Here is an 11,572-nt window from a genome sequence, read left to right on the forward strand (position 1 = left end):
AGACGAGGTCAGGGGGAAGCCTGTCACTAAGAGGTCCTGGTTCTGCTGCCCAGAGAATTGTGAGTGTCCCATTCCTGGAGGTGTCCAAGGCTCATGGGCAGACTGGTCCAGTGCCACACCTAGTGACTGGCAACCCTGCCTGCATCAGTGGGGATGGAATTGGATGATCTTTGAGGTTTCTTCCAACCCAAGCCATTCTATGATGCCTCATCCATAGAGATACTCATGATCAGGCAGGACGGGGCTCTGAGCACCTGATGGAGCTGTGGGTGTCCCTGTTCATTGCAGGGGAGTGGGACCAGATGGCGTTCAGAGGTCCCTTCCAACTCAAACCACTCTATGACAATTCCATAGACCAACATTTCAGCTGCCATGAGATTCTCCATGACCCGTTCCTCCTTGCTATAAGGTTCACCTTACCTTATAGATTCCTTTATAGCCTCAAAGACATGGCACTGGCACACCTGAGTGGTGCAGAGGAGCAGGTTTTATTCACCTCCAGCTTGCTGTTCAAAGCTCAAATACAACTGTGCATCCTTCATGCCATGAACTCCAGCTGTTAAGCCATGGTCCAAAACCCAACTGTTCCCTGCTGTACTTAGTCTGTGAGTGATCACCATCCTGACTCTGCTCCTTCCAACCCAGTTGCTTCTCCCTGAAGCTGAGACTCCATTCCTGACATGTTACTACATGAAAAGCTCCATCTCTCGAGCAGAGCTTTGACGCTCAGACACAAAAAGCTTTATCCTTAGATAAATTCATCCCATGCAACATCATGTAACGCTGATCATGGAAGGTGGAGCCCCTGAGCCAACAAAGCAGGATGCAAAATCCTCACCCTACAGGAGACCAAAGCTGTGTTCAGCATCCAGGAACTGAGCAAGATTACTTTCTCATTACACAGAGCAGCAGAGTCTGGCAGTCAGAGCAAGGTGCCATCAATCAGGGCTCCTGAGCTCCATGTGCAATGTGCAACCACAAATTAACCCACTATCATGTTACTCAGCTGCTGTTTTGCAACAGTTATGGAGTGTCAGGCTGAGTACCTGCTCCAGCAAACAGCATTAGAGCTGGGCTTGCTTCTGGAAAGCTCTGCAGTGATCCTGACTCCCTCTTTCCTTTAATTTGTATTTGCTGTCCACAGAAAAAGTGCCTTTACCACCTCATTCTCACCTCTGCCACTGACTGTCTGGGCAGCCTTGGCAAAATCACACAGCCAGGCTTCATTTTTCCATCTGGTTACTTGGGATGACTACAAAGCCCCACTTTCCTAACAAGGTGCTTCAAAATTCCCAGGTAAAAGGCACTGCAGAACCACTACACTGCATGATTTTTGTGTGTTTTGAGATTAATTAGATGCCAAATACAAACCCTGCCCAGAAACTGAAAAATGAAGTGTTGCAACACTGGGGTGGTTTCAAGTTCTTCCTTCTTTTTACCTTCTATTTTTTTTTTGTTTGGGTTCCCTCTGTGCATGCACAGCCCAATCTGCATAGGGAGTTCCATCTGGGAGTCCTCAGGATCCTAGCTTGGGGATCCCAGCTCCCCAAGCCAGCATTAGTAAATATAAATCCATGCACAACCCATCCAGGGTCCCTACGTGCTGCTGCTTTGTGTCACAGGCAGATTTATGGACATCCTCACCCCAGCATCAGCTGGGGTCTGATTGAGGACCGGCTACTCCATATCAGTCCCATTTGCAGCTCTGGCTCCAGGTCCAGAAGAGAACACGATGTAGAGCAGGAGGACCTGCAAGCAGGCTGCAACCCTGATTTACCCGATAGAGAAACGAGCAGAGGGGAAGAACTGGAAAGCTTCAGGGCTGGCCGTAGTGCAGAACTGCAGCCTGTGCATGCCAAAGTGACCTCCTGGAGCAACTTTCTGCACTGACTCTGCACGTAGGCTGCTGCAGGAGAGGCTGCCAAGCGGCTGCAGTGCTGGCCAGGTGACTCACAGCACTGCATCCCACACTGCTCTGCCAGCCAAAGCCATTGCTAACGCCATCGCCCTGCTGCCCAGTGTGGTTGCCAGCCCGGCTGCCCTTTGGCACAGCTGGCAGTGATGCTTCTGCAGCGTCTGCAATGGAGCGTGGATATTTTGGGGTATGGAATCAGGGGGAATAAGGTGGCAAGGAGACAAAAAGTTGCTTCTGGGAGGAGGCAGAAGGGCTGCGCTGCTCAGCCAAGCAGTGGACAAGGGGTGGTTGCCTGCAGAGGGCAGTAAGGGAGCATAGCCAAACACTGTGCTCATGTCCAACTCTGGACCCCAGCACTGACGGATCTTGGATGGCTAAAAACAGGATTAGGACACAGGCACAACTGTGTCCCACCCAGCAACCTTCAAAAATGCCATCGAGGAGAGTACTGTGAAAGATACCTCCCCGGTTTCTGGATTTAGGGGATAACATCACCCTAAAAACACTGAGCACAGCTGGGACGTGTCTCCCCCCAGCAAACCTAGGCAGTGTGCAGGTAAGATGTGCCAGAACCTCTTGGCTGCAAATCCACCACAGGACAACAGCCTGGCCCTGGCACAGCATCACATACACAGACTCCACCACCTCCCTAGGCAACCTGTGCCAGTGCCTGACCACAGTAAGAAGCCAGTGAGGAGGCTACAAACAGACAAGTCCCTTCTGAGTGGGGACAAGGAAATAAGGGAACATGAGCTGAGCAAAGGAACTAAAGCAAAGCCTTTCCTAGTCCCCAGAGATGCCACTTGGCTGGTTGCATCATCTCCCTCGGACCCATTCAGGGAGTCAGTGAGGAATCACCAATACCTCTTGCATCCAAGATGACCATGGGAGGGGTGGGAGCGGTACAAGAAAGAAAAAGATAGTCTCTTTAGCAGGATATGTGGTGATAGAACAAGGGGAAATTTCTTCAAGCTCAAAGAGGGGAGATTTAGCTTGGATATAAGGAAGACATCTTTTACAGTGTGGGTGGTGAAGTACTGGAACAGGTTGCCCAGAGAAATGGTTGATACCCCATCCCTGGAGACTTCCAAGGCCAGGCTGGGCCAGGCCCTTAAGCACACATCTCCCTTTCAAACCACAACATCATCATCATCATAGAATCACCAAGCTACTGGTCTTGCGACTATGTCATATGGGACAGGAGCATCATTTATGCAACAAAACAAGCAAAATGAAAGCCATACAACCACAGTGCTGCTTGGGGTTTCTACGACGACACTAATACCCCATTTTAACACGTCTTTGAGAGAAAGGAAAGAAGGGAAGAAAGAAAATTCTGAGAATATTGGGGCACAAAAAATGAGACCAGTGTGTTTTGCCAGATGAGTTTGTGTTCATCATATGCTCTGGGACTCACAAGGGGGGACAGGCATCTGGCCAAGCTGTGAGCATCACTGTTCACTGCAGAAGAGTTGGTCTAGATGGCCTTTCAAGGTCCCTTCCAACCATTCTATAATGTCCATGAAAGGCACAAGACAAGTCTCCAATGCATCATCACCTATCTGACATATACAGAAAGACGCTGCATTCAAGTTCTCCCCTTCAGTTTTCACTGTCCTGATAGAAATTACTGCTGGATAGATGCCCTTTGCTACTGTAGGTATTTGGCTTTGCTAATTCTATTAACTCCTGAGGACAAGCTATTTCCATAACCAGAGATCCATAAAAACATACATAGCCCACACACCTTTCTCTTTCCAACTACACCGCTCAGCAAACTCCGGGATATTTTCCCAGCTCACTGGTAGCACCCAGAGAGTAAATAAACCACAAACTGCAGAGTGAGAGCACTCCTCAGAGTCACACAACAGGGACGGACAGTACTTCCGAATTGGACAGCCCGGAGAGCCCAGCTGATATTTTGGGGCTGTGGAAACACCACCACACGCTGGTTTGTTTGGGTGTCTGCCTCAAGGGCTGACCACGTCTGATGTCTGCCTTCCCCTCTTTTAATAGAGCAACTATCTGACCCTATGGAATTGTCCACCAAGCCACTAGCTCAACCACAGGGCTCTACTGTACACTACGGCTTGTCCCCAGTTGCCTGCACCTTTTCCTCTCTCCCAACTGGATGTGGTGATCCAGCCAACTCATCTCCAGATACAAGCATGAGATAAAAGTCCAACTATTCTATCACTGGTTCATCCAGGCCAATTTTAATTCATGCTGCCCAAAGAAGAGTGCAAGCCCCATCCCTGGAGGTGTCCTTGGACATGGATAAGGCCCTGGGCAGCTTGATCTCAACCCCAAGGCAGGGGTTGGAGCTGGATGGGCTTTAAGGTTCCATCCAACCCAAGCCATTCTGTGATATTTTAATCATTTCCAACCACTACAGGGACCTCAGTGCCAAAGAGGCATAGTTACCCAATGATGAGTCCTACAGTAAGACTGTAAGAAGAAGTGGGGAACAAAATCCATAGAGACTTATGAATGAAGATGTTCCTAAAGGAAACGAGCTCTCCTTGGTGATTTCTTCCTTTCATGGAATTCATTTTGAATTCACATGGGAAGATGCAGCTCACAGGTAGAAGAAAAGACAGTGCTGAGCAGATGAGATGGGAATGATGTAATGTCCTTTCTTGGTCATAAACTTGATGAATTGGGAAATCTGGAAGCTGGCAGAGACACATTCCTCCACTCTACTCCCACGCATGCTTGGTCTAATAAAACCATCTCACAAATTTTCTCTGGCAGCAGTTCTTTCAGAGGCAGACATTGCCCAGATGGTAAAGAAGACCCTCTAACATATCCCAGTCACCTCAAAAATCAGTGTGACGTCTCAAGCAAGACCCAGTAAACCCAAAGATTCAAAATTATCCCTCTTTCTGCAAAGTAAAGAGAACAGAAATCAAAGCAAAGCAAATGATGATGTGACGCCTCAGCATCATCTTGGCCAATGTATCCAAAAACAAACATTTCTACTATTATGAGTAAAACAGTGGTTGTGTTTCAGGCACTTGCTAATTTGAAGATGGGCTTCTCACTCCCACAGAGCCTATGAACACTGGGAGGGAACAGCTACACTGCAGAAGTGAGCAAGGCCACTTCCCCAGATAGCAGAAAGACGTGGATCTTGTCTCTGGCTGGTTTGGCACCGTGAGCATCAGAGGATTTGCTTTGCTGTGGGATCCATTGAAGACTAAGGGGGTTTTTGGTGTGCGGAGGATACAAAGCTAAAAGATGGTAGTTGCCTGCAACCTCCAAACCAAAACTGGTCTAGAATAAGTCAGGTTTACTAACTGCAACTGAGATTTAAGTGAGTGCAACACCACCATGGAGAGGTGTCATCCATGAAATGAGCAATTAATCATCTGCAAACCCAGGAACCAACTTGAACGCTACCTTCTGTCTTCTCCACTCAGCCCAGCAGATTATTTTCTTTTACTTTAGTGTTATTCCATGAAGAAAGAAAAAAATGTGTTTAGGGACTTACTTCACTTGGGTTGAAATTCTCCTAACTTCTATCTTGTATATAATGCTCTGAAATCCTTATAGATTCGTAAGTGTTAGAAAAGACCTCTAAGATCATCCAGTCCAACAGTCAACCCTTAATAAGACATGACTTCTTTCTTGCCTTTTGCATAGTGATGATTCCTGTCAAGCAACAAGACCAGATGAACAACTCTTGAAGATGAATTTATGGTACCCCGTAAGGAAAGGAAGTTAGTATCAGCTCCCAGTAATTCTGGAATAACTCCTTGAGACCAGGCTGCTTTTCTTTCTGCTGGGCTGCCTGTCTTCAGAAGCGCTGATGAAAACTAATTGCAAGTTCTTCTGCATCAGCTTGAAACATAATGCTCCGATATTTTAACTAAAAATGTATGTGATGAAAGCAAACACGCAAATTGTCAATGGATTCATATAAATAAAAAGCTCAAGGAACAGCCTTAGAAGAGGCTTAAAAATACATTCCCTTCCTTCCCAACTTTTCTTAGCTCGAAAGTGGAAACAAACCCCATTTTGTGTTTCACTTGTGGGTTCAGGATCACAACATCTGAATCTCATTGCATCGACTTGGAGAGTCAGTTGTCACCAGAGAGGGATGATAATGCACACAACACAAGGCATGAGAAGGCTTGATCCAAACTTCTGCCGGGATGTCACTACTTATGGTAGCTTTGCCTCTTCTAGGACACGCTCCATTCCCTTCAGATGAGTACATGCAGGATGGGGGAACTGCTGGGACATTCCACGGGACAGAGAACTCATTTTCTGAGCAAGCTGATTGAGTTAATTTACTTGATCTGCCCACCAGGCCTCTCCACTGTTCCACTGAGTGTATCCACCCAGTGATTAGCATCCAGCAGAGGAAATGTTCTGCTTTATTAATAGATGCAATAATGTCTGTCTTAATGAGACTCCTGTAAAAGCAATTCTAGTACTCAAGGGATTCTGTTTTTAAATAAACTTCAGTAGAAGAAGCTGGCGGGCTCAGACTAGCCAGGGACAGGGTCGCTGCTGCCATAGTGTTCCATTTTTCCTCTATTTTGGTTGGATTTCAGAGGAACTCAGTGTACACAATCTGTGAGAGACGTGTCAGACTCTGCTTCTCAGAATTTCCACTTTTTTTTTTCTTTGAAGAAGATGATGATGACCACATCCTGAAGTTGAGTTTTCTTGGCTTTACGCATCTCCATACTCAGCCCCAAAACATGGAGGGAGCTCAGAATGCCACAACACCCACCTCTGAGCATGGGAACAGGCTCTACAATTTGGTGGCCTGGAGCTCAGCCCTTGGAGTCAGGCAGGGTCAAGCAGCAGCACTGCTGGTCATCACCTCAGAGTCATAGAATCAGTGAAGTGGGAAAAGACCACAAAGTTCTTTTCCACCTATCATCACCATGCCCACTAAACCTTGTTGGCCATCACCACTCCCTCACCTTCCTCTCTTATATCCGTCCTTCCCTAAAATGCTTCACAGGCCACAACAAGAAGAAACCTTTGAAAGGGCTCCAGTGAAAAAGAAATCCAACTGAAGGAGCCAACAGATGGAGAGCATCTTCATTGGACACCACAAAGTAGCTCTGTTTTCCAAAAGGAAAGGACCTCCCTGACCAACACGCAGCCTCAACCTGAGGCCTAGCCAGAAAAAAAAATGTTCCATTGTAGCATCATAAAGTTTGGAAAAGTCTTCTAAAATCGTCTAGCCCAACCATCAACTCATCATCAGTTCACACATGATCTGTTTCTTACAGCCTTTCCCTTGACGTACAACCATGCACAGTGTTGGGTATATGGCAAGATGGAGTGCTGTCGCTGCTCTTATTTTTCAGGAGCACCCAAAAAGAACATCTGTGGCTGCTTGGATTTGCTCAATGCAAACGACCACCACCATCACACAAAAGCACATCCAAAAAACAACGTTTCCCTACTGAGCAAAATGAATCTGTGTAGTCATAATTAGACAAATATTGTTAAAGGAAAAGCTATACGTGAACGTAGACTAAACATAGCCCTTATGCCAGATAAAACTGTGTTCATTACACTGAAAGAGGAACTGTTCATGCCGTAACAAATGGTCAAACATGATACTTCAGAACAAATATACATATGTACTCCATCTATATTTATAATGCTGAAAAAGCATATAAAAGCCTGATCCAGCTTCCAACGCAGTCACAAGAAAGACAAGCATTGACTTTAATGAGTGTTGGAGGAGGGCATGAAATGGTAACATGACCTAGAGGACGCAGGTAAGTTCAGCTGGATGCTGGTCTTAAACCATTAAAAGGAAATATTCTTAGTGTGAGTGAACTGACTGTTCAAGCTGTTTCCTGAAGCACTTAGGAAACATTTGGTTTTTTGCAGTCCATGCTCCCCAGCATTAGTAAGACATTCAGGGGCACGTTCAACCTTAATTTAGTTTCATGGAATCATTAAGGTTGGAAAGAGAGCACTAAGATAGTTGGAACAGCTGCCCAGAGAGGCTGTGGATGCCCCATCCATCCCTGGAGGTGTTGAAGGCCAGGTTGGATGGGGCCCTGGACAGCATGGTCTGGTATTAAACATGGAGGTTGGTGGCCCTGCCTGTGGTGGGGGTGTTGGAACCTCATGATCCTTGAGGTCTCTTCCAACCCAAGCCATTCTGTGATTCAATGAATATAACCTAGTCCAACCATCAACATATCCCCAACACTCCCACTGAACCAAATCCCTTGTATCAACTTTCCAAAGTCAGAACTGGGTAAATAAGAAAAGTCTACCCTGCAGGGAGAAATGGAGAGATGGCACCTTCAACAGATCTGAAGCAATGACCGCTTGGTCAGTTTTGCATCTCTGACCTGTAGGTAGTCTACAGGAAAACACACTCATGGACACTGGAAATCTGAGGCAACCTCAGTTCTTCCCTGCCCTTCTCCTCCTGGCAATTTTTTTTGCACCAACCTTTATTGTTTGCATTTAAACAGATCAAAATTGCACATCAGCAGACTAATCAACAGTCAGGAAGGTGCCGTAAACCCGAATTTGAGCACAGTCACCTGCTGTAGAGAAAAGCTTTCATTGCCAGCTGGGATAAACTGGAAACCTCTCCCATGTAAGAGAGGAGGGAGATCTTCAGAAAGAAATATTTGCCAGAAAGCGGTCTGCTGTTCATTTACTTTATGCCCTGTTTGCTGTCAATGCGAAGACTGGGCATTTATAAGACAGCAAGGCAATCCAGGCACTATCATTTCCAATGCAACATTTGGGAAGAGGTAGCAGAATTTACGTTTGGGGTTCTAAGCCTGTTTCTATTAGGATGCTGGCAGGGGGATGATGCACACAGCACATCAACCTTTCTACATCACCAGAAGTGCTTCAGGCTGCTGTCTGAAGCCTCCAACACATAGAGAGAAGCCAAATGAGCCCCAAAATATTGCCTTAAGAAGTTTAAATATCAGCAGAGAGCTGCGAGCATCTAAAATTACCTGTGAGAGAGAGATGCCAAGGGGCCACCCAAACCACCTGGACACCCGTTGCTTCCTCATATCTCTCCCAGCTGTAAGAATTCCTGAAGACTTATTCTAGTTACACTCCAAGGCTTCATATTGCCTTTTTTGACTCACCATCCCCTTGCAAGGATCTGAGCATCCAGCCTGCTCCTAACTCCCATACTGAAGCCCAAGGGAGCATCCTCCTCCAGCATCTTGGGGCATGTCGCAAGAAGAGCTTATCTGAGGCTGTGTTAAGATGGAAAAGGGGGGAAAAACACACACACCTCCACACACCTTTTCTAAACTCAAACACAGGCCTTAAAAGAGGACTTTATGAGATCTCAGCTGAAGTTAAAGCACAGTGAGGAAGGAGAGATTGGTTCCTGGAGCAGAATGGGAGAACCAGGAGCACAGCTGAGCCACATCAACCCCTCAGAGTGCTGCAGCTCATTCCTGAAGCCATAAAGAAAATAAATACAAAATGTTCATGATAATAAAGAAACGAATAAATAAATAAAAGCTAAGGGGGAATTTGGGAAGAAATCCCCAAAAGAAAAGGCTAGAAGGAAATGACCTCCCCTGCTATTAAATAAATAGGTGGCAGGTGGGTGCTGTAAATGCATTGTGGTGTTGGAAGGGAACAGCGGTGACACACTGCAAACCCTGCCCCCCCCCCCCCCCCCCAACCGCTCTGTGTGGGGAGCAGAAGGAGGACAGGATGAGCACTGACATGAAGCAAAAGGGACACAGAATGGAGCCACACAGTCCCATTTTCCAGCCAGCTGCATAAGATTTCACTAATTCCTCCGGGTCTCCATTGCCTTTTGGGAAGAAAATGACCCATACAGAAGCTAATTGCTTAAATAATCACTTAACGACTCGCTAAGTGCTCTCAACCCACCCATCTCCACTCCGGGAGGGGTGCAGCTCCCACCACCTGCTCTGAGTTTCACACCTTATGCAGAGCACTTAATGCCACCACCCACCACAACTGCTAAAACTTATTGAGTCCGGGACGTGCTAGGTCTGCAGAGGAGCTGATTCCTGGAGCAGACAATGGAATCTTTCAGGCTGGAAGAGACCTTTGAGATCAAGTCCAGCCATCAATCAATCCCCACTATGCCTGCTAAATTATGGAGTCATTAAGGTTGGGAAAGACCTCTAAGATCCCCAAGCCCATCCCACCATCCCACCATGCCCACTGACCACATCCCTCAATGCCACATCTCCATGGTCTTTGAACACCTCCAGGCATGGTGACCTCACCACTCCCTGGGCAGACCCGTGCTTCAATATCCAACCTGAATAGACCCAAATAGAATCATTGAAGCTGGAAAAGACCACAAAGATCATCATGGAATCATAAGAATCATTAAGGTTGGAAAAGTCCTCCAAGGTCATCCAATCCAACTGCCTGCCTACCAATATTTCCCCTCTAAGCCATGACCCTCAGTACAACATCTAAACTTTTCTTGTAGATCTCAAGTCCAACCATCAACCCACTGCCCACTAAGCCATGTCATACTCATGTCCTCATACTAAGGAAGTCATCCTGCCCCTGTACTCAGTATTGGTGAGGCCTCACCTCGAGTACTGTGTCCAGTTTTGGGCACCTCAGCACAAGAAGGACATGGAGGTACTGGAGCAGGTCCAGAGAAGGGCAACGAGGCTCGTAAAGGGCTTGGAGAATCAGCCCTATGAGGAGAGACTAAGGAAGCTGGGGCTGTTTAGTCTGAGGAAGAGGAGGCTGAGGGGAGACCTTATTGCCGTCTGCCAGTACCTGAAAGGTTCTTACAGTGAGAGTGGGGCAGGTCTCTTCTCACTAGTGACAAGTGACAGGACGAGGGGAAATGGCCTCAAGTTGCGCCAGGGCAAGTTTAGGTTGGATATTAGAAAGAACTTCTTTACAGAAAGGGTGGTTAGGTACTGGAATGGGATACACATGGTTAGGGACTGGAATGGGCTCCCCAAGGAGGTGGTTGAATCGCCATCCCTGGATGTGTTTAAGAGCCGTTTGGATGTGGTACTCAGGGATATGATTTAGCAGAGGGTTTTAGAGATGGGGGACTGGTTAGGCTGTTAGAGATAGGGTACTGGTTAGGGTTAGGGTACTGGTTGGGCTGCGGTTGGACTTGATGATCTTCAAGGTCTTTTCCAACCTGAGTAATTCTATGATTCTATGATTCTATTTGTGGGGCTCATTACGTCCCAGGACATGATGGGACCCCAAGGCAGCCACAAGCCCTTTGGGAAGAGATGCAGACAAAAGGCTGGGAGGTTCGACCCTTTTTATGATGGAAGTCTATAAAATAGCCACGTGGGTTATTATTATTATTATTTTTTTATTATTATTTTTTTAAGATCACAAAATACACAACATTCATTTTAATACGCAACACATGATATTATATACATATTAAAAACCACATGACTGAAACACATGTTCACACGGCACCAATTTCATAATGAAAAAAAAAACCCCACAAGTGCTTTTTTCTTCTTTTTTTTTAATATTAAAAACAACTGTGATAAAACATATTAATATTTTTCCAGACAATGTTTACAATAGAGAGAGGGAAAAAAAAAAACAACAAAAAAACATATTTTACTAAATAACAAATATTTAACAGCAAAACTTTATACTAAATATCTATTTTGAATTATAACAAAAATAGTACTTATA

The sequence above is a fragment of the Excalfactoria chinensis genome, chromosome 4, assembly GCF_039878825.1.
Source record: "Excalfactoria chinensis isolate bCotChi1 chromosome 4, bCotChi1.hap2, whole genome shotgun sequence".
NCBI classification, from domain to species: domain Eukaryota; kingdom Metazoa; phylum Chordata; class Aves; order Galliformes; family Phasianidae; genus Excalfactoria; species Excalfactoria chinensis.